This window comes from Euprymna scolopes, chromosome 35 (assembly GCF_053919585.1).
Source record: "Euprymna scolopes isolate OS-2025 chromosome 35, ASM5391958v1, whole genome shotgun sequence".
Lineage (NCBI taxonomy): Eukaryota > Metazoa > Mollusca > Cephalopoda > Sepiida > Sepiolidae > Euprymna > Euprymna scolopes.
In genome coordinates, this window is record NC_136516.1 from 30619980 (window position 1) to 30645701 (window position 25722).

The 25722-nt window shown below is 36.0% G+C and overlaps 1 protein-coding gene and 1 long non-coding RNA gene across 3 annotated transcripts in view; one reads left to right on the forward strand and one right to left on the reverse strand.

The window, feature by feature from the left end:
- LOC145259781 (uncharacterized) overlaps positions 1 to 14370 on the reverse strand; it is a 353454-nt gene extending 339084 nt beyond the window's left edge. The window contains exon 1 of one of the 2 annotated variants that reach the window (XM_080117540.1): positions 14113 to 14370. The gene's annotated coding sequence lies outside the window, so the exon portion shown is untranslated. The remainder of the gene's footprint in view (positions 1 to 14112) is intronic. The other variant, XM_080117545.1, reaches the window with a different exon arrangement.
- LOC145259783 (uncharacterized) lies at positions 20 to 24013 on the forward strand. Its single transcript, XR_013864205.1, has 2 exons — positions 20 to 131; positions 23687 to 24013. It is a non-coding gene; the product is annotated as an uncharacterized LOC145259783 (long non-coding RNA).
- Positions 24014 to 25722: the final 1709 nt, after the last annotated feature.

A 25722-nucleotide genomic window follows, 5' to 3' on the forward strand; every position in this document is an offset into this window, starting at 1 on the left:
TTTTTTTTTAAAGAAACACCTGATGTGGAATGGTGTACTCCTCGAGTCCAGCTACAATGTATTATTCGTTTTAACTGAAACAAAGACTCTACTTTCATACTGCAACATACGTAATTATGTTCCCTCTCGATGTACGTATTTTGGTTTATATTTCTTATTAGACATCTACACATATATATATATATATATTTACATAGGTGTTAGATTACCAATGCTTGTAGCAGCAGCCGTATTCTCTATAGTGCGTCGGTAGTCGGTGCGTTTTTTTTTTTGTTTTGTTTTGTTTTCGAGCTGGTGCGTTTAGGTTTTTAAGATTATTATTAGAAACCGCATTATTTGCGGGACCCTTTGGGCTCACCCTTCCCCTCTTGGCTGGCATAGCGTAAGATATAAGTGCATCTAAGTGGTAGAAAAAGAAGGGACAGTGTATGTATACTAGCCGATGTTGGGCTCCTCATCATCACCGTTATATGCCGAGAGGAAGATGGACTGAAACGAATTGCACCAAAATGGTCGCGTGGGATTAGAGGTGTTTTGATGGATTTATTTATTTTCAAGTGTGCGCTTAAATAATCCTACACTTGCACATAAATAAATATAATATTATTTTACTAGTTTGAAGCTAAATATACACTGTGACACAGTGTCACTGTGTAGGTAAACATCCTCATCTGAACGCCCCCTCCTCCAATTATATATATACAATGGAGATTCTACTTTTTAAGCGACTACGTATGAATATCTTGAAAAACTTAGTAAAAAAAACAAAAGCAATTAATTTAGAATTTATAATGGGGGATCAGTTCCGCATATAATTTTAGTGTAAAAAGATTCCTCATTTTCGGCCATTCTATCATTTTAGGGACAGTTAACCTATTAAAAACATTTGAGAAATAAATCCGGTGTATTTTTTTTTTTTTTTTTAGGAGAGAGAGAGAGGTCTACTTTTTAAGCGATTACGTATAATTAATTTTACGACTTTACTAGTCGGGTTTGGGATTGGTGGTAAAAAAATTAGTTAACAACCCTTAAAAAATTTACTATGTCCTGGAAATAGACGGTCATTTTGCGTTAAATAAAATCGATACACGAAACTGATTACCTAATATCAATTCTAAAATAATTTTTCTTCTTTTTCTTTCACGCCACGTTTTTAAGGGTGTTCACACGTAATCACCTAAAAAAAAAAAAGTAGCGCTCAATTTCTTTGGAGAGAGAGTAAGGAAGGTAACTGACTGTGTTAATCAACAAATTTACCTATTGTTGTTGTTGCTGCTGCTGCTGCTTTAGCAAGGCTAACTGGCGTTGCTCGGGACATAGATAATAAAAATTTTTTTTTTTTTTTTTTTTTTTTTTTTTAGTTATATAACTAAAATAATCTCTCTCTCTCTCTCTCTCTCATTATTTTAGTTATATAACTAAAAAAAAAAACTATTGAGAGAGAGAGAGAAGTAAATTAAGTGACTGTTTTACATAGTTTCAGTGTTGTTTTTGAAACAACTAGCAGCAAGAATAGAAACATAGTTTATCCCCGGCACTAATTTGTTCCCTGTTAATCCTAAACGATTGCACTGCATAATTAAGGTATTTTATTCTCACTATAACTCAAAGTCATTATTCGCCCATGCATGGACTATTGTTGCCACATCTGGGTAGGTGCTCCAATCACAAGTCTCTTCTAACCTAATAAGTTCCATACTATCTACCAATCTTAAACTCCTGTCACATCACTGCAATGTTTCATCACTGACACTGCGCTTGTTTTACAAGTAATTCAATGCAATGTGCTCAGATGAGCTTGCAGAACTTGTATCCCTGTAATCGAAAATTACATAAATACATTCACATCTACCAAACGGGAAAGACTGAATGTCGTTTAAGACATTTCCAAAAAGCAATATGCAATAAGTCAAAAATTTAGTGAATATTAAGACATGCTGAACGTATTGAATTAAAATCAATTGTGTATTACGTAATATTTAAAAAATACTTAAATATTTTTTTATTGGCTGACGGCATGATCATTACAAAAAGTGGAATGAAATCGAGATTTTATGAAAAGTTGTCTTTCAGTGAGTTATAAAAATAATTTATTTTTAATTGAAGTATTTAAAAAAAAATTGTTTCACAACATATTTTTATAAATATTTTAATTGAAATTATTTTAGATAAAGTTCCTGAAGGATTTTACTTCTTTTTTTTTTTTTCCTCAAAAGTTTTTCGGGTTTTAATTGTTAGCGATTAACCTCAATCTAATCTCGGAAATAACATATTTAAAATGTTTTGGCAAAACTGCGTTTTATTTATTTACTAGCGGGGATACCCGGCGTTGCCCGAATGTAGAGAGGTGGTATAGTAAGGAACACCCCCCCCCCCCGCCGGAAGGCAGCTCGATTGGAGAGAGGTGTTAAAAAAAAAAAAAAAAGTGGTAGTAGGCAGGCAGGCTCGAACCTGTAACACGAAGGAGGAGAAGAAGGTGAAAAAAAAATCTCTAACAGCTTAGCTGATGCATCCATTGTAAAACCGGAAGTTGCGAGTGTTCTAATTACGGGTAGTTAATCCAACGGAGACAATGACTTGTGAAAACCTCGACGAAAAAACCGACCTCTCCCTGTAGAAAACTGCCCAGTTGAAGGTAAAGGAATTAATGTTTTTGGCCAATTTTTCAATATTTGTTGTCCGAGAGATAGAACTTTCAAATGATACCGATTCTGATGTGTCTGTCAGAAGTTTTTGCGAGACATACCAACACATACACACATTTTGCCATTTATATATTAGACTAGCTGGGGTACCCGACGTTGCCTGGGTGTGGAAAGGTGGTGTAGAAGGGAAAAAAAAGAAAATTGCGAGGGTCCGCGGTGTTAAAAAAAAAAGAAGTGATATTAGCGAAGGGGGAGGGGGACAAAACAACAGTAGGCAGTTTGAGTGCAGAGAGGTGTTTAAAAAAAAAAAAAAGTGGTAGTAGGCAGGCAGGCTCGAACCCATAATATGAAAGAGGAAAAGATGAAAAAAATCCTAACGTCTTAGTTGATGCGTCCATAGTGCAACTGGAAGTTGCGAGCGTTGGAATTAAGGGTAGTCAATCGAAAGGAGATGATGACTTGCGAAAATGGTAAAGAAAAAAGCGCTCCACCTTGTAAAAAACGGCTGAGGTGAGGGTGAAGAAATGTTTTTTGACAATTTTTTCGATATTTGTAGTCTCAGACGTCGAGCTTCAAAACGATACCAATCTCTAATTTAACGAAAGATAAAATATTGATTGCCTGTACACAAACTTTGCATCGTTTTAGGTTCAGGCCACTAAACTGGTTTTACCACCATTTTTTATCGCCTTTCCAAAAATTTTAATTGCCCCTTCTTTTTCCTTTTTTTTTTTTTTCATTTACTTAAGAGGTCACCCCTAATCAAGGCCTGGAGACCATTCTAGGATAAGGGTTAAGTATTTGGTAAATGTTCAGACAACATGATCAGTTATGGTGGAACTTGGGTAGAGTATACATTATTTAAGAGGATGGCTCAATGGGAATTTCTTCATGTTAGATTTGAAGATGACCATGTTATAGTCAGACAGGAAGCAAACACAGTATTGTGTTTAACAGACAGTTCTAGGAAAGAAACTCTGCCCATGGAATTCCCATTCAATTCTAAGTATCGATAGGATGTGAGGGAACCTGTTGGCAGTTGTTGCAGCCAGGCGAGTATTTACTGCAAACGTTTTACAGGGAGGGATGCATAGATTGGAGTTCAGCCGAGCATCAATCATAAAAATTCTACGAGAAAGAAATATGGAGGCAAACTGGCCCTCGCCCATTAAATTTCGAAGACGGTTTTGTACTGTGTCAAGGCCGTAAAAATATGTTTACAAGACTCCACTCCAAATGTGGTGACAGTACGCCATCATAGGAGATATTTTACTCTTGTACATATAGAGGATTGTGTCGGAAGTGAGACATTTTCTAAAGCGATAGAACGATCCCACCATTTTCGCAATGGTTTTAGCAACAGATCTGATGCAGATCTTCCATTTCAAGTTTCAGATAAAGTTCAGTCCCAGAAGTTTGTTGAGCAGTGTGCTTCTTCAAGATGCGAGCCATTGATTTTAACTGAGGCAAAGTGAGGATCAGAGCGTTGGTGGTGAAAAGATAGAAGTTTCGTTTTGGATACATTAAAAGGTAACTAGCCAATTTTACCCTCATTGTACTACTCGGTCGAGGTCGGAGGAGAGAGAATCAGAAAGATCCTGATCTTCGACAGCCTTAGAAGTGTTGCCGTAAATGGTAGTATCGTCTGCATAGATGTCGACGAGTGAGCGAAGAATCGTTACGTTTACCCTTTTCTAAATAAAACAGGTACAAAAAATACAGAAGAAATAAAATAAAGGCAATCCAGCATATTCACTGATTTTAATCAGCAGGAGTTTATGATGATACTCAAGTAAACAATAATTCTCGTCCCTTGATGAAAATGTTTTTTTTTTTTTTTGCAAATGTACTAGAAAATGTACTCGGCATTGCCCGGTTAAATCTCTTAAAAAAAAAAAAAAAAAAAAAAAACCTGAGATGTTTGCATGCAAGTATGTTTTTCTAAACAGTTCATTTCTTGTCAGCGAAAAAAAAAAGTACTCGAGCTGAGATCGAAACCAAAACCTAAAGACAATAAGTCAAGTACGATAATCATTAGACCAGCTTGCCAAGATCTTTAAAAAGTGCTTTCAAACGTCATGAAATAGTTGACAAACAGATAAAAATCCGATGACCCCCCCCCAATAATATTTTTTTTAAATTTGGACCCGTTAGCAGCCCTTTTTTCCTGATGAAAACCGACTAAAAAGTTTTCCACGTGTCTGAATACACTATATACCAAATTTCAAATCTGTAGATCAAACATTTGTTGAGTATATAGGTTGAGAAGTGTCTTCACACACACATTCTCACTTTTATATATAGATTAGCATGTATTTTGATATTTTACATATAGATATATATATATTTATTGTACTTATGGTCCACCATAAAGTGGTTAGGCAAGACATGTTCCTGGTCGAACATCTTGCTGATGAGTTTTTGGCATCTCTTTTTTCTACTGGTACCATCATTGTCACATTTGTTTCTCGATTTACATAAATTTATTTTCATAAATTTCCACTGTTCAACTAGAAGTAGAACTTTCTATTCGACAGTTTAAAGGCTTCTGAATTTCTTCGTAATTGGGTGCATTAAAAATTTGAAAAACAAATGTAAATAAAAAATTTGATTAAAATGTTATACTAACATTCTCATTTATATTCAAAGAGAATATATTTTAAAAATTGCACAAAAATAAACATTTATTTGAAAACAAAAAAAATATCTAAATGATATAAAAAGAAAAAGGCAATACTAAAAAATGGCGCTTCTACAGAATTGGAACGAGATTTGATAGTCCATAAATGAAGTTTTCAGATAAAAAAAAATGGTTTCAACTGATTTTTTATTTTTTTGTTGTCAATTCTAATAAGGTACAATGGTAGCTTCTAAATTATGTAGTCGAAATTACATGAATATTACTGAATTATTAAACAAAACAACTTTAATCGTGTTAGCAGGTGAAAAATTGCCGCTATCTTGTTTAAATAAAACGGAAAATTGCCTCCCTTCTGAACTCTTCTGTGTCTTACGATCGTTTTCATCAAATTCTATTTTTTATTTTCTTTAATAAATAAATTTCTTCCTTATTGATTTCCGTAATTTTTGGATATTAAAAATACGAGGAATACTTAGATGCCATTGGTTTCATGTGAAATTCAGTATTACGATTTCCGAAATTTCGTCCCAATAATGTAGAAGCGCCTTAAAAACAATAAATCGAAACTGTTATGAACTGGGACGAGAATCAGACTATCACCGTCTATTTGCGTTTTATTCTACGCTCCTAAGAATCAGTTAATATGCCGGATTGCCAAAATATAATTATTTTTTAAATATGGTTAAAAAATATTATATATAATTTTAAAATATCAAATGATTAATTACGTCGACTTTAAATCTAATGATCTCAATTTTTGGTAACTGAATTTATTGGAGTAAATAAGGATATTATATATATATATATATATATATATATATATATATATATATATATATATATATATATATATATATATATATATAAAACGCACATTTGCTCTACAACATTATTGAGCACTTTCTTCCGTTTTTATTAATTACCATTTCCACTATATATATATATATATATATATATATATATATATATATATATATATAAAAGCGTGCTTTTATTTATTTATTTATTTTTCGTTTTATTTCATTTGAAGTTCTCAGAAATCAAGAGGCTCCTTCCTAAGGGCTAACACTCGAACTCTATATGAAATACATAGATATTCGAATATTCCATTTAAGTTTTTTACCTTTCAAACATTAAGAACATAATTTTCCTCTCACCAATTGACCGTTTGAATTATAGTGTGCCTTGTGGTCTCTTGGTCTAACTGAATTTCAGGACAAGAATTCATCTAGTCTGGTGGAATATCCAGCTTCGTGCTTATACTTAAAATAACATCACTTAGGGAGTTCTCGTGTAGAAGACGTCTCCCGGAAATACTTTCGCTTTTTATCGCTCACATGCCCCTATTGCGAATTCGTAGCAGCGGACCGATATCAGTGGACCCCCCCCCAACACCAATACGGTCATTAGTAATGTTTTTTTTTAAATGTTTAACATGTTTCAAACTGATATAAATTATTGCAAAATTAAAAATAATTAAATTAAAACAAAAACATTTTTCTTATTTCGAATTATTTAATCAAGTAAAAATTACATTTTTTTTTTACTTGATTTCAACATTTAAAGTTATTCTAGCAAATTATCATGCATAATTTAATGAACAAAAATACCGTAAAAACTGTATTTAACTTGAAAATACTATAACTATCTTTGTTTATTAAATTGTGTATTGTAATCTTTTATGATGATGAAAATATGTTAGAAACTCTTATAAATAAAATCATTACTTTGGTGTTTTCCCCCCTTTCAGGCCCATGTGACATGGCCCCGAAATGTCATGAATGAATAGTGACCAAGTCCATATTTCGTTCCAAACCCAAATCGCATCCATAGCCCTTGAGCCCCTGGAGGGGCATAGGCCATCTACAACTTTTGTAGAGGTTTTTGTAGTGAGGAGTTCTTAGGGTGAGGATGCTGGCCCCACACCCAACCTTCCCAGAAGGTACATACAGCGCCTCCTAGCCTTCCCAAATGGTACTGACCAGGCCCAACGTTGCTTGTACCTAATATACAGTACTGATTGCAAAAGATTAAAAATAAATGACTTCGGTGCCATCAGCTGAAATTGAAACATTTACTGCTCCAGCCGCTCTCCCTAACGTTTGGGCTATCGACAGCTAGATAAGAAAGATTTAATATTAAACGACTTGAAGAAATTAATTGAATTTGAGCATGCGCAGAAAGAAATGGAAATATGTCGGCAAGCTGAAATGAACAGTTTGCATTTCAACTTGCCGGTATATTTCTGAACGTGTTATTCATCCATCCAAACAAAGATTTTACTCATTATAAACCATCCTGGTGTACGATTGTGTGGTCACATAGCACTGAAATTAACAGAAAATAGCAATCTTACAACAAGGATGGTTTATAATGAGTAATGTCGGCAAGTTGAAATGCAAACTGTTCATTTCAACTTGCCGACATATTTCTATTTCTTTCTGCGCATGCCCAAATTTAATTCATTTCTTAGAGTTGTTTTATATTAAATCTTTCTTACGTTTCTCTCGATATCTACATCGGTGGGGAACGTGGTTGGTTGGATAGCTAAATGTTTCGGTTTCGATTCTAGCCGATAACACCCAAGTCATTTTTATTTATGTGTTTTAACTGTTGAAATCTCTGCTATATATTAGGTACAATGTAGTATTCAATAGAGAATTGACCCTATAATAATAATAAATACGAAATCCGCATGAATTAAAATTTATTTAAGCGTATTTTGCCACCCGGCAAGACCGGGCGACCCTCGCTAGTTCATTCATAAATTTATTCGTTCGAAATGAATGAATAGGATTTTACGATTAATTTCCGACGAATGAAAAAAGATGATCGTTTATTTATTTTTCTTCTTCTTTCGTTTTGTTTTATCAAAAAAAAATAATAATTTGAGATTTAATTTATTTAACATTTTTGTCCACACGATGAAAAAAATTTCGAAAGGAAAAAAAAAAAAATTATTTTCGAATAGAACTTGTAGTTGCATAATTGGAGACTGCGTTAAAAATGCAGGGTTTTTTTTGTTTCATTTTTTGTTTTTGTTGTTGTTGTTGTTGTTTGTTTTTGTTGTTTTTTGTTGTTGTTTTTTGTTGTTTTTGTTTTTTTGTTGTTTTTTTTGTTGTTTTTTGTTGTTGTTTTTTGTTGTTGTTTGTTTTTTTGTTGTTGTTTTTGTTGTTGTTTTTTTTGTTTTTTTTGTTTTTTTGTTGTTTTTTATTGTTTTTTTGTTGTTGTTGTTGTTATTTATTTATTTTTTTTTTGATTTTTTTAAAGAAAGGTCAGCGAACTCGAAAACAGGAAAGAGAAAATATTTTGTGACAAATATTTAAAAATAAAAGTAATTCATGATTCCGTGTTAACTTGCTCTGATGACGGTTTTTATTTTTAAAACAAAAAGATTTACAAATATATATTCAGAAATCTGGAATCTAAATATATATGAATTTCATATTTGGATTCTTCGGACTACTGTTCTCATATTGTGTTATTTTCACAACCTTTCAATGATATAATCTTCAAGCTTCTTCAGGTGTATCGAGTTGAACACTGGAACCTTTCTATCGAACGCAGGAATTTGTAAGGGATTTCAATCGGAACCCTTTATTTAATCCACGGGGTAGCATGCTCTCGTTCTGCCAGGCATAATTGAATAGAAGTCCAAAGAAAGCGCAATTGTATTTTAGGTTGCCTGCACTAAGGATTGAACCATCAATCTTCAAAAGAGTGTAACTTTTACAACTGAATTTACCAAGTACTTTATCCACTGCGCCATTGCAGACAGAAAGATTCTTGGGTTCAACAGAAAAATTCCAGATTAGTTTTACATTTCAGCTTCTGATAGAAATAATAACTTGAAAGTCGACAGAACTGGCTTGTATAATTGACCGTCGTCCAAAATAATAACTTGAAAGTCGACAGAACTGGCTTGTATAACTGACCGTCGTCCAAAATAATAACTTGAAAGTCGACAGAACTGGCTTGTATAACTGACCGTCGTCCAAAATAATAACTTGAAAGTCGACAGAACTGGCTTGTATAACTGACCGTCGTCCAAAATAATAACTTGAAAGTCGACAGAACTGGCTTGTATAACTGACCGTCGTCCAAAATAATAACTTGAAAGTCGACAGAACTGGCTTGTATAACTGACCGTCGTCCAAAATAATAACTTGAAAGTCGACAGAACTGGCTTGTATAACTGACCGTCGTCCAAAATAATAACTTGAAAGTCGACAGAACTGGCTTGTATAACTGACCGTCGTCCAAAATAATAACTTGAAAGTCGACAGAACTGGCTTGTATAACTGACCGTCGTCCAAAATAATAACTTGAAAGTCGACAGAACTGGCTTGTATAACTGACCGTCGTCCAAAATAATAACTTGAAAGTCGACAGAACTGGCTTGTATAACTGACCGTCGTCCAAAATAATAACTTGAAAGTCGACAGAACTGGCTTGTATAACTGACCGTCGTCCAAAATAATAACTTGAAAGTCGACAGAACTGGCTTGTATAACTGACCGTCGTCCAAAATAATAACTTGAAAGTCGACAGAACTGGCTTGTATAACTGACCGTCGTCCAAAATAATAACTTGAAAGTCGACAGAACTGGCTTGTATAACTGACCGTCGTCCAAAATAATAACTTGAAAGTCGACAGAACTGGCTTGTATAACTGACCGTCGTCCAAAATAATAACTTGAAAGTCGACAGAACTGGCTTGTATAATTGATCGTCGTCCAAAATTCAAAACTCTTCCTGATCTCCATCAATAGTCTTCAAAATCACATTCTAAGATCATTCGTAGACATTTATGCTGACGACACTACCATCTATGGCAACAGATCAAAGGTCGTAAATGACTAAGTTCTCTCTGATTCTCTCTCCTCTAATCTTGAGCATGTGGTACAATGAGGAAAAAGGTGGCTGATTTGGTTACTTTTAATGCCTCTAAAACCGAGCTTCTATCTTTACATCATCAACGTTCTGATCCTCATCTGGCATCAATTGAAATGAATGACTCTTGTCTTAGAAAGGCTCCTTGTTTTGACAAGCTTCTGGGCTTGACCTTTACTCCTGATCTGAAATGGAATACGTACATCAAATCCATTGCGAAGGTCACTAGAAAAATAGTGGGATCACACTCATCTCGCTGAAACCACTATCAATAATTTCCCTCACTCTTTATATGTGCTTAAACCGAAACGTAGATTCCATGAACAAAGCTTTTCTTAGAACTGCACACCTGTCGAACTTTTTTCTGTTTCCCTGTTTTCCAGCTGATTACAATTTGGTCGTCTTAAAGTCTAACGTAAACAAATTCTCGATGAGCCGTCCCCTTAAGTAATCCAATTTACCAAATTTCCACTACTAACGATTACTATGATATTCTCATTGACTATTGTACACTCATTAACCCTTATCCTCAAGTGGCCTCTGGGCCTTGATAAGTGGTGATTCCTATGTAAAAAAAAAAAAAAAAAAGTTCTCGATTTTTATAAACATCGGTCAAACTTATCTGATCGACGACACAGTTTTTGTCATCAAACTGTTTCCGCCATGCCGCAATAACACTTTCTCAATTTTTTGTTTACACACAAGTACAAACAAAGTCAAGCGCAAGACTTTTAAACGTGGAGAGTTTAAGTTCCTTCACAAGGGCGATAATCATTGTGGCATAGAATAAAAGAGTATGTAGTATGGAGAAAAAGAGGTTGAAGAGGATGATAGCGTGATGAGAGAGAAATTTGTGGATAGCGAGGTGACAGTGAATGAGAACAATGGTGTCTATAGAATAGATAGGGAATAAAAATGTAAGGATAGAGAGGGAGGAGATGTAAGGGGGGGTATATACAGTGAAATATACAGAAGACTAGAACATTTTAGCCGATTAAAAAGGCGGGGGGGGGGGTTGGCTTAGAATGAGTACATTTTTGCCAAATTGATGGTGGAATATGGTTAAGTTTGTGTTCATTTTTTTTTTTGCATTAAATACTAGTCCCTATTAATACCTAAATAAGCATTGAACGGATACCATAATACTTAGTTCGCTGCATCTTATTATAACAAAGATCCATACATAATTTCATCCAGATCGTCTGAGTATTTTCCGAGAAGATGCAGAACAGACAAACTAAGAGAAATAGATTGAGTTTTTTGGGTTTTTTGGGGGGGTTTTGGAATCCTTTGAGATGAGACTTCATAATTTGTGCATTCATTCTTTTGCGGACTGTTATCCTCATAGTTGTTGCTGTTTCAGCCAACTCATCCTCTGGCCTTCTTCAGGTAATTAACCTCAACAGTATAGGAACGCAGTCTTGTAACTTATCACCAGCAATAGCTGCCTTCCATAATTGATGTTCCACCACATTTTGGTCAACTAATCATTCGACTTGCTTGGGTAGGATTGAGACCGCTATCTTCAGACAATGCTCACCTGGAATTGTAGAGACTCAACGCCTCTAACTGTTGCACCATAAGATTGATAACAGTCCGCAAAAGATTGAATACACAGACCAAGATTAGTTCAACTGTAGTCAGAATTTATCCGGTTTGATATGATTTTTCGATTGTGGGATAATATTAATTATTGAATCATTGAAGATTTTAGTAGGTTGAATGATAATTGATTGTTTTTTTTTGGGGGGGGGCACAGAGTGCATTTCTTCTAGCATTTAGAATGATGCGCTTGGAGCAGTTTACAGTTTTCAGGAATAATTTTGATGAATTTATCAAATATAAGGAGCCATATTATTTTTTAATTGGAATTCATTATTGAGATTATCATCGCAATATCTCAATAATATATTAATTTATTTATTGTGGACTATTATTCTCATCTTTATTAAATTTTTAATAAATAAACGTGGATTTATAAGATCAAAGAATCCAACCTTGATCGCCCTTCGGGGCCCGTGGCGCAGTTGATAGAGACGTTGAATCTCTACGGTTCCAGATGGACATTGTCTGAAGATAGCGGTTTCAATCCTACCCAAAGCCAGCCAGAGGCTTACTTGGCCAAAACGTGGTGAGACGACAACAACTACAGATGGCAGTGATTGCTGAGAATGCAGTTAGGAGATTCAAAGTTCCTATCCGTCGTGGTTACCACCTGACAAAGGCCAGAGGAATAGTTGGCCGAAACGTTGTGAAACAACAACCAATAAAGATGAGAATAATAGTCCGCAATAAAATAAATTAATAAGGAGCCATGGTTCCGAATCTTTGAGATCAGAATTGATAATTTGTTTTGGTTGGATTCTTTGGACTACTGTTCTCATCTTGAGTGTTTTTTGGACAAGGTTTTGGTCAATGTACCATCTGACCTTCTGGAGGTGTATCTTGTTGGACTCTGGAATCTTTCTGTCTAACTTGGGAATTATTATTAGCGGGGAGGAGGCTACTTATTCTGAGCAATCTAACGTATAGTCCATTATAAATTTTGTTTCTATTGTGTAGTAGTGTAATCGCACTTATTGGTTGTTTTTAGTAGGATAAAGTGTTGTAGTATTTATGTATATACTAGCGGGACCTGTGGAAATTCCACAGTGGCATCTTTCATATGTAATATATTGCTTCTGTGAATGGAGACCCCACGATATTATTGTAGCCCTTTTGTTAAAACTGTAAAAGTATTTATCTAAATTAATGTAGTGTCAGAATATATCTGGTTATTACGCTTTCTCCAATGTCCTTATAGGAGTCTGTGACATATTTCCATTGTATGGACGCCCGGCGTGAATGGAAACCCTACAATATCATTATACCATCTTTAAATTAATTAATTATAATTAATATAAAAAAAAGTGATACCTCACTTTTTGAAACTATAATTTTTTTCATGTCTTGGAAACTACTCGTTTCATAGAATTTTAAATGTTATTTTCGTTTTCAGCGCCCTCGAATTTTGGTAATTTGTTGAGTAATTTGGATTTGTTGAGGGTGGAAAGATACTGCCCCTTTACCGACAATTGACTTCTTAAGTATTTATCTTAAACTAAGCTATCGACTCAATTTCTTTTTGTTATCTTTACGATTACTGCTCTCATTTCACTTCCGCTTTCCCCTCTCTATATTAAGAAGGTTTATTTATTTATTTTAATGATAGCGTTATTATTTAGAAAAGGCCCTTCTGGACACATAACCTATTCTGTACTTTCACCTAACAATTTAATTAACAAAAAATACCGTTAAAAAAAAAAAAGAAACCGGAAGTGAAGTGGAAACCGTAATCGTAAAGATAACCGTGTTTTAAATTCGTTTAAAATTCAGTTTAATTATATTTTTACCTAAAACCATCAAAAAAGGTTAGGGGCGAAAAATAAAAATAAAAAACAGGATGATAATGTATTTAAATTCACTAACGATTTCCATCGGACATACGAGACGCCGAAACTAAAAATCGATCGGGAAAAAATATAGTCGCCATCTTTATAAACAAGTTAAGAAAAGGCTAGTTAAGGAATAACGATGACTCAAGTCCAGAGTTCTGGCCTTACTGGCCTTAAACTAGACGATTCTGAACTCGAGTTATCGTTCTTCCTTAACTGGCCATTTTTGTTTTGTTTTTGTTTTTATGTAAAATTTTTTAAAAATCCCTCCCAAAAATAACATGGCCGCCGGCTATTAAAACATTGAATTCAAGTTCGATTTTCTACACTTTAAGAAGCAAATTATAATTTTATTTGGGGATTGGAAACACGATTTAAGGTCGATGTTTGAATTTTAATACGGAATTTGGGTGAAGAAGATGGTCAGTTTTGAATGGGATTTGAAAGTGAGCGTTTCGAAATACATTTATCAAAAACACAGAAAAAAAAAATGACGTACCGTTTTCGTTCGGCTAAAAGATGGCAGAAAAAGTCTTTTTTCTTCTCTTCTTCGTGTATTTTCGCTTCTTATTTGTAACGGTCGTCCAAAAGATACATTGGCGCATGTCTGGAGAGTTAATGGAAGCCGTTCTTGTCAACTTCCATCGTAAAAGACAGCAGCGGACGTCTTCTTCACAACTAGAAGAATTGCAGAAAGGAATGAGGGGAAGGAGGGGGGGCGATGCTTTTGGTTTTCTGGCTTTCGAAGTGGTCGACTTCAAAGAGAGAGAGAGGGGGGGATAAGCCAGGGATAAATAGACAGAAAAATAGACGGAGGAGGATCAGCAGCCGGTGGGAGTGGTAACAGGAGTGCAAATACACAACATGACGGAGTAGGAGGAGGGGGAGTGTTATGATAGTTTGACTTGCATCCAAGGGAAGATACTCTGAATAGTATCTATTTTTTATATATATATATATATATATATATATATATATATATATATATATATATATATATATACATATATACATATACATATATATATACATATATATATATATATATATATATATATATATATATATATATATATATATATATATATATATATATATATACTAGTCGATTTACCTGGCGTTAGCGTTAATTTTATTTTAATAAAAATAGCGGGAAGACTTGATGTTGCCTGGTATTGAAGAAGAAACTTTATACCCTGTTAGTGTTGCTCCCAGCCCATAACACCGTATTGAAATTTTTACTTTATTTTTTATATGTTATTATTATTACTCACTAGGAGTTTTCACACAGGCCATCATCCAAAAATTTGAGAACAACTTGTGATGTTCCCTGGAGTTTGAGTGACGACAAGTCTCCCCAAAATTCTAGTATTCACCACCTCTTTCGATAACCTTTGCAAATTAATTTGCATTATTGCAATAGCCGTTTACCATTGGTCTTCATTGGAATTTGGGTGGTAATAAGCCTCACCAAGGTCCCAGTCCTTTTCACACTCATCTAGTGAAGGTTTGATTATGGTCTGTATCTCCTCAGTCTTTCCATTCTCCTCAACTCTTTACAATTATTTTCTGTGGTACCAGTAGATGCCTTCACTACAAATTTGTGTGTGTGTGTGTGTGTGTGTGTGTGTGTGTGTGTGTGTGTGTGTGTGTGTGTGGAGAGGGGTAACTTAAATTATACTGTTTCAGTTTTCTTGATTCCATATGGTGTTCCCCTATCTTTTGTTTTACTTCCGTTGCAGTTTCTATATGTTTGGTTAACGTTTGTAGCTTGTGTATTGGTCTCTGCATTCAAGGGTTTTCCTTAATATTTCAGCCTTTTTCATTAGTGTTATCCATTGTATCTTCCCAGCCATACCCCTGATTCACATCGCTGCCATTCTTTTTTTCAAATGTTTTTGGGATTGTTCCTAGTGCTCCTACTATTATTGGTGTTAGCTTGACTTTCTTCATCTTTCCATATCCCTGTCAGCTCTCTCAACAGTTCTGTGTATTTGCTTTGCTTCTCTGTCTCCTTGATATTCACCCAGTGATTTGCTGGAATGGCGAAACTTACAATCTATCAGAACTTTTTCTACTTGTTAACCACTAGCAGGGGTTGAGGACTTTGCCCGGTTGTAAAATATGCTTAAGTATGATTTTTTAATTTGTCCAGATTTCGTATATATTATTATAGAGTTGTGATTTCAAAAGTTTTTCAAAAAAAAGTATTTAAAATTTTTTTTTTTTTTATTGCATTTTCACCCCAAACAAGGCACATTGCCACTTTGTTGTAGGGGGCTACTATCAGGGACATAACCATCAGGGGTACTGTGTAGGAAGTTGGGCAGCAAGATGTTGGTTCACGTTACACTTGAACTTCTGCATGTCGGTACAGTCGGGGAAGCAGGGACCCGGAAGGGAATTCCAAAGTCTAGCTGTTCTGGGGAAGAAACTACTGGAGTAGAAGGCTCTCTTGCATCTATGGATCTCTACTGTGAAGGGGTGGGATTTAGCTGCTTGTCGGGTTTGTCGGGGGTATTTACGTCGAGGGGGCACAAGTGCTTGCAGTTCGTCAGAGCATTCACTGTTAATCCTCTAGTGTTTCTGTCATTTCTTTAGATATGTGTTCATTTGTTTTTCTGTCGTGTCTGTTATAGAGCGTGGTGTTGTCAGTATACATACCCATCTCACAGACAATTTTGTTAGGGAGGTCATTTACGAATATTAGGAATAACAGAGGTCCAAGGATAGACCCCTGAGGCACTCCCGCATTTATATCATATTGTTTAGATGTACGACCGTCAAGGACAACCTGGATATTTCTCTTATCTAAGAAGGATCTAATTATGTTATGTATTCTTCCAGTGATGCCATATGATCTGATTTTCTTGAAGACCCTCATGCCATAGCCTGTCAAAAGCTTTAGATATATCTAGAGCTACCGCTATACCCTCCCCCGCTTTGTCCAGTGACTGGTATATACATCCTGAGATTACAGTTAGGATGTCTGCTGTGGAACGGGCTTGCCTAAATCCATATTGTTCGTCAATCAGAAGTTTAGCATCTGTAAGGTGATGGACTAGAGCTTGGTTAATTATGGTCTCAAATATTTTGGCAAAAATGGGAGGAGGCTAATGGGGCGATAATTTACTGAGTCAGTTCTTTCGCCAGAATTCTTGAAAACTGACACTACAGAAGCAGTTTTCCAGCAGGCAGGAAAGCAAGACTCATTAAGGCATTTGTTGTAAAGTTTGGAGAGAACTGGAGCTACTTCGGCGGCGCACTTTTTTAATAGCACAGCCGGGATAAGATCAGGTACACATGCTTTTGCAGTGTCAAGCTTTTTTATGATAGCATGCACCTGAGCAGGGGTCTGCAAAGGAAAGTCAGGGAGGGGGTGGTTATCAGAGTCCAGTGTGGAGTTGGAGGCAAACCGTCTTGCAAGCATGTTAGCTTTCTCAGTCTCAGAGCAAACAACCTCATGATTGTTAGATAGTGGGGGAATTGTTGAATGCCCATTATTTACTACACTGTTGTAGATTTTCCAGAAGTCTTGGGTTTCTAATTTCTGTGCTTCGATGCGTTTTTGGGTGGTTTCAGTAAATTCTCTTAGCTGTCACTATTTCTTTCTTACAGTTATTTCTGGCTTCTATGTACTTCTGTCTGCTTGAACTGGACTTATGTCGATTAAATTTGTAGTACGCATGCTGCCTTTGCGCTATGGCAGCTGCACAAGTTGAAGTGAACTATTGGGAAGAGTGGAGTTTGCTATAGAATTTGCGTGTGGGAACATGCGCTTCAATTGCCGCTTTGAACCATTCAGTGGTCTCATTTGCACAATGTTCAGCAGGAAGTGAAAAGATATTTTGCCATGGAGCATCCTTGATGAGGTCCCTGATGGCTTCCCAGTCAGCCTTTTTATAATATCTCATTGTTTTGAGTAGTGGCTTTTCAGTTTTAGCTCTAGAGTTTAGGGCGATTTCAACCATTACCGGCGTTCCCAAGAGGGCTGTGGGCATTCGTTACACAGTCATCGGGAACTGTGGTCAAAAACAGATCTTGAAGTGATGCATGTTGTTCTTGCTGGTCTGGGAAACCGGTTGGAAACGTAACCATCTGTGATAGGGAATGAGATATAGAGAAGTTACGTGTTGTGGTACCAGCTGCATCTGTTTAAGTAGAAAATCCAAGCCAGCTGCTGTGGTGGACATTGAAGTCACCAAATACATGCAATTGTGCGCTAGTGCCAAGGGAAAGTGCTGTATCTATGCTGTCAGAGACTGTGTCTATTAGGGTACAGTCCTGGGTCGAGGGAGAGCAGTAGAAAAAATAAAAGTAGCTAATGTTATGTTGCATGTTAAGTCTAAAGCACATAAAGGCTTGATCGTCCAATTCTAGTTTAGTTTCTCTAGTCAAGGGGAGGATGTTTTGAATGTAGACTCCAAGCCTATGCATATGTCTGTCAGAGTCCTTACGGCAGAGTGGGCGGTATCCAGGCATGTTAAAGTAGTTAGAGGGGATGGAGGAGTGTAGGTTAGTCTCACTTAGTACTAAGATATCTGGGGTGTTTGTTAGGAGAAATGCTTCAACATCATTTAAATTAGTTCTAAGCCCACAGATGTTCATAAATGCGGGCCTCAAGGGAGAAGGCAGGTTGGTTTTGTTTGAGTTTTGGCCTGATTTTAGCATAATTTTTTAATGTACTGTCATTTTTAGTTTTAAGAGTTTCAGTTTAGGTAAGGGGTGATGAGCAAGTGGTTATGCAGAATACAACACATGCATCACAGGCAGACCATCAGCTGTCCCTCCATCTACTAGAGTTGTGGACTCAGGATAGCCCACTGGGAATGGGTGCAGGGTCCCTTTCCATGCGCAACATGGCACTATCCCGATATTATACAACTGTTGATGGAGCAGCCGCTCTAAGCGCTACCAAAGAGTTAGTGTTCCTGTACTACCAGTTGGGAACAGCAGCCAGGAACTGTCTATCCGGTACCCTCAACCCATCAGATGATGATCAACCCAATCTGATTGCTCTGGCATTACGGTATTCAAGCACTCCCAAGTGTCCAGTTTAAGGGATAGGATGTGTCGGGAGTGGGAAAAAACGGCGTTCATTGCCCTAGTCAGGAAACAAGGTCGACCACTGAGTGTTTCTGTCGACTTCGAGTGGTTCGACCTCTACGCCTGGCTAATAGACGAAGAAGGAGTATGAAAGCTGGGCGATAGATGGTGCCTATCTACTCCTGAAGCAGTTTAGGTTTGCAGACCGGTAATTTGTTTGAGTCACCAGCTCTAGGAAGGTTGTCACCCAAGACTGGAGAGGCCTTCCTCCCCTTAGGTTTAACTTCAGAGTTTTCCTTCTCCTAGACGGATGACCAGGGAAGATCTACGGGTCCATCAGTACCGAGAGGGTTTGCCCCATGCCTAAGTCCTAATCCGCGAGGGTGGTTAGTGTTGTTACTGTGTTAGTTTATGAATGTTATATATCTACTGAGAAATTATACTCCTCAAAGTAATTATGGGACATTGCTATTTCATTGTTACTGGAGGAGGGGGTGAGTAAGAGTTCATGCAGTGGAAGCAGTTATATTTGCAAACAGGTCTGTTGGAAGGAGTTGATATGACTTAATGTTTTTTCCTTTAAATTTATAATTGAGAAAAAAAATAAATAAGTAAGTAAAAAAAATAAAAGTAAAATAAAATAAAATTTTCTTCCTTTTATTTTTATGTTGGCTTAGGAATAGGATAATGCATTACAGAATGGCTTGATATTACGAATTAACTAAAAATTGTTGTACAAGCTCTGGATATTTTAGATGGCAGAAGGGTTAATATGTATATTCAATAGATACAAGTAACGTCATGTTTGATAAGTACAATACAGTACAGGTGGAAGTAAATTATACGCTATGGCGTCTTGGGTGTCATCAGTTAAAATCGAAACCGAAAGCAAATCTGTAGCATTCAAAGCTGGTGACGTTACCACTGTACCGTGACACGCATATGAACTGATTGAAAATGAACTAAGATGAATGTACAAAATGTATAACGATTTTTTTTTTAATTTTGACCCCTTTTTGGCCCCTTAAAAACTATTTTAACCGGCTAAAGACCCATAAAACAACAGTCCATAAAAAATCTAATCATTTGAGACCCCTAGCGCCGCTCTGCAACTTTTAGTTTCGGAAGAGATAGAGTTTGAAAATATGGAGACAGACAGACAGACAGACATAATGAGCTTTATAAATTAGATTATGCCAAGTGGTGGTCTTCAACAAGTTGGTTATTTTATATTTGTTTGCAAAGATGAAGGTCAAACTGGTGTCAACTGAAATCTGTCTTTTTGTTTCTTTCCTTGCAGTGAAGTAAGTTGGTGGTGGTGGGGGGGGGGTCCTTATTCCCTATTTCATCCGATGGGTTTATCTGTTTGTACGTATATGTCCCATACAATTTTGTGATTTCTGTTTTCAAGTACTGTTGCCAATTTGTGTTTATTTGTTTGGGTGATGATGATGATATTATTATTATTATTATTATTATTATTAATTTTTTTTTTTCTTCTTCTTCTTCTTCTTCTTCTTCTTCCTCTTCTTCTTCTTCTTCTTCTTCTTCAAGTTCTCACACAGGTTATCTCCAGAGATTACTCATTGATAATAACTGGTGATGTTCCTTGAAGGCTGGATGACAACAAGTCTCCCCGGATTTCCAGTAATCTCCGCTTCTTTTAATAACCTTTGCAAATGAATTTGTGTTATCATAACAGCTACTTACTATTGTTTTCAGTGACCATTAGTCTTCACTGGAATTTGGGTGGCAATAAGCCTCCTCAAGGTCCTAGTCCCATTTGCATCTATCCAGTGGAGGTTTGGTTAGTACTTTCTCTCCTCAGTCATTCCATCCTTTTAGAACCTTCTTGACTATTTGGTGTGGTGCCAGTTAATACCAACACTACACTTTGGAGGAGGGGGGGGGGTAATAAATTTACAATTTTCTTTTTTTTTACAAAGGAATTACCACTTATCAAGGCCCAGAGGTCACTCGAGGATAAAGATTGTACAGTGGTCAAAAGGACAATATCATTGTAATTGGTAGAAGCGTAAATTGGATTACTTAAGGGAAACGGCTCATTAAGAACTTGTTTACATTGGACTTGAAGACAGCCATTTTGTAGTCAGCTGGAAAGCAGGTAAACGGAAGAGAGTTCCACGGGTGTGGAGTTCTTAGAAAGAACCTTTGTCCATGGAATCTACGTTTAGGTTTAGACACATATGAAGAGTGGGGGAAATTATTGATAGTGTTTACAGCCAAACGAGTGTTTCTCGTGAATGTTTGGCAAGGAGGGGGGGCATAGATTGGAGCTCAGACGAGCATTTGCCATGAAAATAACGATAAAACAGAGACAGGTTCGCAACGTCTTTTCTATGAGAAAGAGGTTGCAGGGAAGAGAAAAGGGCATCCCCTACGAGGCTGCAAAGTCTATCCTGAACTCTGTCAAGGCAGGATAAGGTCTTCCTAGCAGCTCCTTCCCAGATGTGACAGCAATACTCCATCCAAATTTCTTGGTTCTATGTGGTGTTCCCGTATCTTTTTCTTTTACTTTTGTTGTACGTTCTATGTGGTCAATAGCATGGAGTTTATAATTGTTATGGTCGTCAACAAAAATAACTTGTTCAATTCTTAACTGCAAACTTGGAAAAAAAATTAAACTTCAACTTGTGAAATTTATTGAAGTTTTCGTCCACTGCAACATGTTTTATTGCACCATGCTTCAAGACATGGTCTGTGGATCTTTCCAACAGTGCAACACAACGCTAAGTTCATTATTTGTCAATTCGTGATTCTAACAATTTCGTTTAACATTTCTGTCAAATTATATACTTTCCTTCCAGCATGATTTCTCGTCAGCAGGTTGTCTGAAAAAAAAAAAAAATAATACGCTTTTAATTTTGTGAAAAAGTGTTATAACGTGCATTCCAAATTATTTTACCTGAATAAACTGATATAAATACTTGACCAATCGGTTGGCAAGGCGCATTGATTTGAGCTGTTCCCTTAAGGACTATTTTTAGCCCTTTGGGATCTCTGCTGCGATCGCCAGAGAGACGCCAGCAAGCGACCTATACAGACCTCTCTCACTCACCCCTCCCACTGCTACTTGTTGACGACTGCAGTCTGATGGCAGACGACACCTTCAAACAGACATTTACACTTTCTTTCTCTTCAGTTTGAGATACAATCTCGCCTTTTTTAAATAAACCCTTTATTATTGTTTTGTTAAAAGCAACGTCGTTTGGCCTTGTGTTTATTTAAGTAATTATTAGGAGAGAAATGCACAACATTTCCCTCCTATAGAAGCACCAATATTTCTGTCAAATTGGCTCCTCTTCTCACATCATAATCTCTTGCCAGTGAGTGGCCTGAAAAAAAAATACAATTTTAATTTTCTGAAAAAGTGATATAACATGCATTTCAAATTATTTTACCTGAATAAAATGATATAAATACTTGATGAACACAAATGCTAACCTGTTAATGTAAACAACAAACAATTTGACTAAGAATTAGTAAATTCCACGTGAGATTTCTAGCTATGCAACAACTATTTTGGTACAGACGGAGTCTTGCATAACTAAGTGCCATGTCGAAATTAGTTAACATTCCAAAAAATACGAAAAATGATTGAGAAGATCTACTAGAACTATTTACAAAAAAAAAACATTGTTATTATTGTACATTCTCAATCCATCATTTTTTAATTTAAAATAGAAAAAGTTACCTGAAAACAAGGGAGATAAATCAGTTTGTCATACGAAATTGGCCATAATAGAAGAAAACGATAAAACTGCATGATTTGATAAATTTTATTTTTTCTAGTAATTATTTTTCTATTTAATTCTATTTTTGGTCCCCTGACAAAAGGAGTGAAAACCTGTAAATTCATCCTTGTCTGTTTGCCTGTCTGCACTTTTCTCAATAACTTGGAAGTTTTTGATATTTTGCACAAACATTAAATATGATATGAGCAAAAAAAGTAACAGAACGTTACCGGGAAAACTCTGGTTGCACCCCAAGGGATGCCTTTCAGGTTAAAGTGGTTAAAGTTGACACTTTTGTGCTTATTAAAAAAAAATTGATGCCTTGGATTTTTATAAAACTTTGTAACTAACTGATTTCTATATAATTTTGTTTGTCTGTACATCACAATAACTCTTGGGTGTGCCCCCGGAGCTCTGTTAGGACTAATAAAAATACTCCATTTTTGAGACTATTTTACCATATTTGTCCTAAATTTTCTGTGTATATCTATTTAGCAGTTTTGCATGGTGCTGAACTCAAATTTAAATATGTTACGGCCTTGGCGACTTTTGGGGCTAAATGGGGGGGGGACAAATGCTGAACTTAGTCATCTTTTTTATGCTTCGTTCACTATGCATTCACGTGGGACCATGTATGCTTCACTTGTTCATTTTCTTATTTGAATTAGTAGATTCCATATGAGATTTTCGACTATGAAACGACTATTTCAGTACAGAGGGAGTATTGCATAATTACGTGTCATGTCGAAATTAGTTAACATTCCAAAAATACGATGAATGATTGAGAAGATATACTAGAACTATTTTTTTATACAAAAAAAAAAACAAAAAAAAAACATTGTTACTACTGTATATTTTTGATTGGCCGTTTTCTAATTTGAAATAGGAAAAGCTAACTGAAAAAAAAGGGAGATAAATCAGTTTGTCATATGGAATCGGGCATAATAGAAGAAAACGATAAAACTGCATTATTTGAAAAAGTTTGTATATTTTCTAGTAATTATTTTTCTATTTAATTCATTTTCTAATTTTAATTAGTAGATTTCACATGAGATTTTCGACTATGAAACAACTATTTCGGTTCAGAGGGAGTAGTATTTAACCCCCTTTAGACATAGCGACATTTTCCAGGAATCAATAAGGATTCCTGTAAACTCTTACTCCCAGCCCTGAACATTTCTATCCTTATTTTTTAATTTCGATAATTTTCAAGCAATAAATAATTTTTTTTTAAATCTTGTATTTCTTTTCTTTTCTTTTTTTTTTTTTCAGATGTACATGCAGACCTCATAATAACGTTGTGCTCCTTGAATTAAAACAGCATGCAGAAGATGTTTTACAAATTTTATTTTTAAATGGAAATTTTACTCCAGATGAAGAAGACTGACCAAGACATTCAATTGAGTTGCGTGATAAGTTAGACATTTGCACTTAATATTAAATTTCACAGAATTAAAATCCAGACAGAAGCTGACATAAAAATTATTCAGAAGGGACCGTTTCTTTTATTAAACAAAAAAAAAACAGCAGTCAAAATGACATATTCATTCAACTTAATTATAATTTCAATAAATATTAGTGTTTTTACAGCAATTGCCATTAAATAAATGTTCACTATACACTTGGGCCCCTCTCTAAAAATTGAACTTTATAAAACGTATAAAATAAGAATAAAAAAGTTTGGGGCAAGAGGAGATAGGTTTCCACATACTACAATTCCAGGCAACGCCAGCCTGTCCTGCTGATGTCAAAATAAAGATTAAATAAGACAAGAGTGATGGTTAAGTATTTAAATACTGCCAGATTCATAGCACCACATTTTTTTTCTCTAGTGATACCGGCAACCTTCATCTGGTCTTTCCAGTCAGTATCATATTCTATCTGGGGGTGGGTTAGTTACAAATGTGAACAAATCAAAAGCAAGCAAATAAAAACGTTGTAACTCTGGTTCATTTTGATACCAGGGTTTGGTTTGCTAGGGGTTGACCCTTTTGTCTGAACAAAATATAGTAGTAGTAGTAGTAGTAGTAGTAGTAGTAGTAGTAGTATGACAGCATTCACTCTAGATGGGTCGACCAGGCTTCCCCCCCCGAAGGTGGAAATTTCTACAGAATATCAAATTCACAAGCCATTCTCAATTGCAGATATATCTCAGTCAAAGGAGATGACAACATGAGGTTTTTGCAGTTCAGCACCTGGTATTCCCAAGTGGTCACCCATCTGGTATTGGTCAGGCTCAATACTGCTTAACTTTGGTGATCTAACAAAAGCGTATATGCCAATGTAATTGTGCTGTATGTAACGAGCTATGGTTCGGTTTGGTTCTCCTCCCGGGTATTACCTACTCCCTTAGGAAAGGTGGAGGTTGGTTTATTGCCACTCGCATGAGTCTCTCCTATTGGGGAATGCTGATGCATGTTTTGGGATGCTTTTGTGCTCGACTGAAGTGTCACCTCCCCTCATAGGGGAGCTGATTTTCCTCACCTTTAGGTCTTGTTTCACATCTTACTGCAATAGGTAGCAAGTAAGTCCCTAAAGGACGCTTGACCAGTTGTGATGGTCAAGCGTCCTTTCATAAAGAATTGCCCACATGCTATCCTTCGGAATTCCCTCACTTGTATGCAGCCCCAAAAACAGATGTTTACATTTTTAATATGTTATTTTCTTTGTTGCGTTACGTATATGTTTCTTTGGTGCTTGTGCAATATGATGGGATTGCAAAAAAATAAATTTTAGGTAACAACACTACCTTTTTTTTTTTTTTTTTTACAAGGAGGTCACCACTTATCAAGGCCCGGAAGCCACTCAGGGATAAGGGTTATTGTAAGTACAGTACGTTGTACGTTAGTGTTGAGATTTCATAAAGTGTCTACTTAAGGGGGCGGTTCATCAGGAATTTGTTTACGTTGGATTTGAAGACATCCAAGTTGTAGTCAGGTGGGAAACAGGCAGACGGAACAGAGTTCCACTGGCGTGCTGTTCTAAGAAAGAAGCTGTGTTCATGGAATCTACGTTTTGATTTAGGCACAGATAAAGAGTGGGGGAAATTTTTGACAGTGGCTTCAGCTAGACGGGTGTTTTTCATAAAAGATTGGAGAGGGGGGACCAGAGATTGGAGTTCAGACGAGCACCTGCCATGGAAATAACGGTAAAACAAAGATAGGCTCGCAACGTCTCTTCTGTGGGAGAGAGGTTGCAGGGTAGAGAAAAGGGCATCCCCTACTAAGCCACGAAGTCTATTTTGTACTCTGTCAAGGCAGGATACTCCTGCCTAGATATGGCAGCAGTATTCCATTCTTGGACGTACT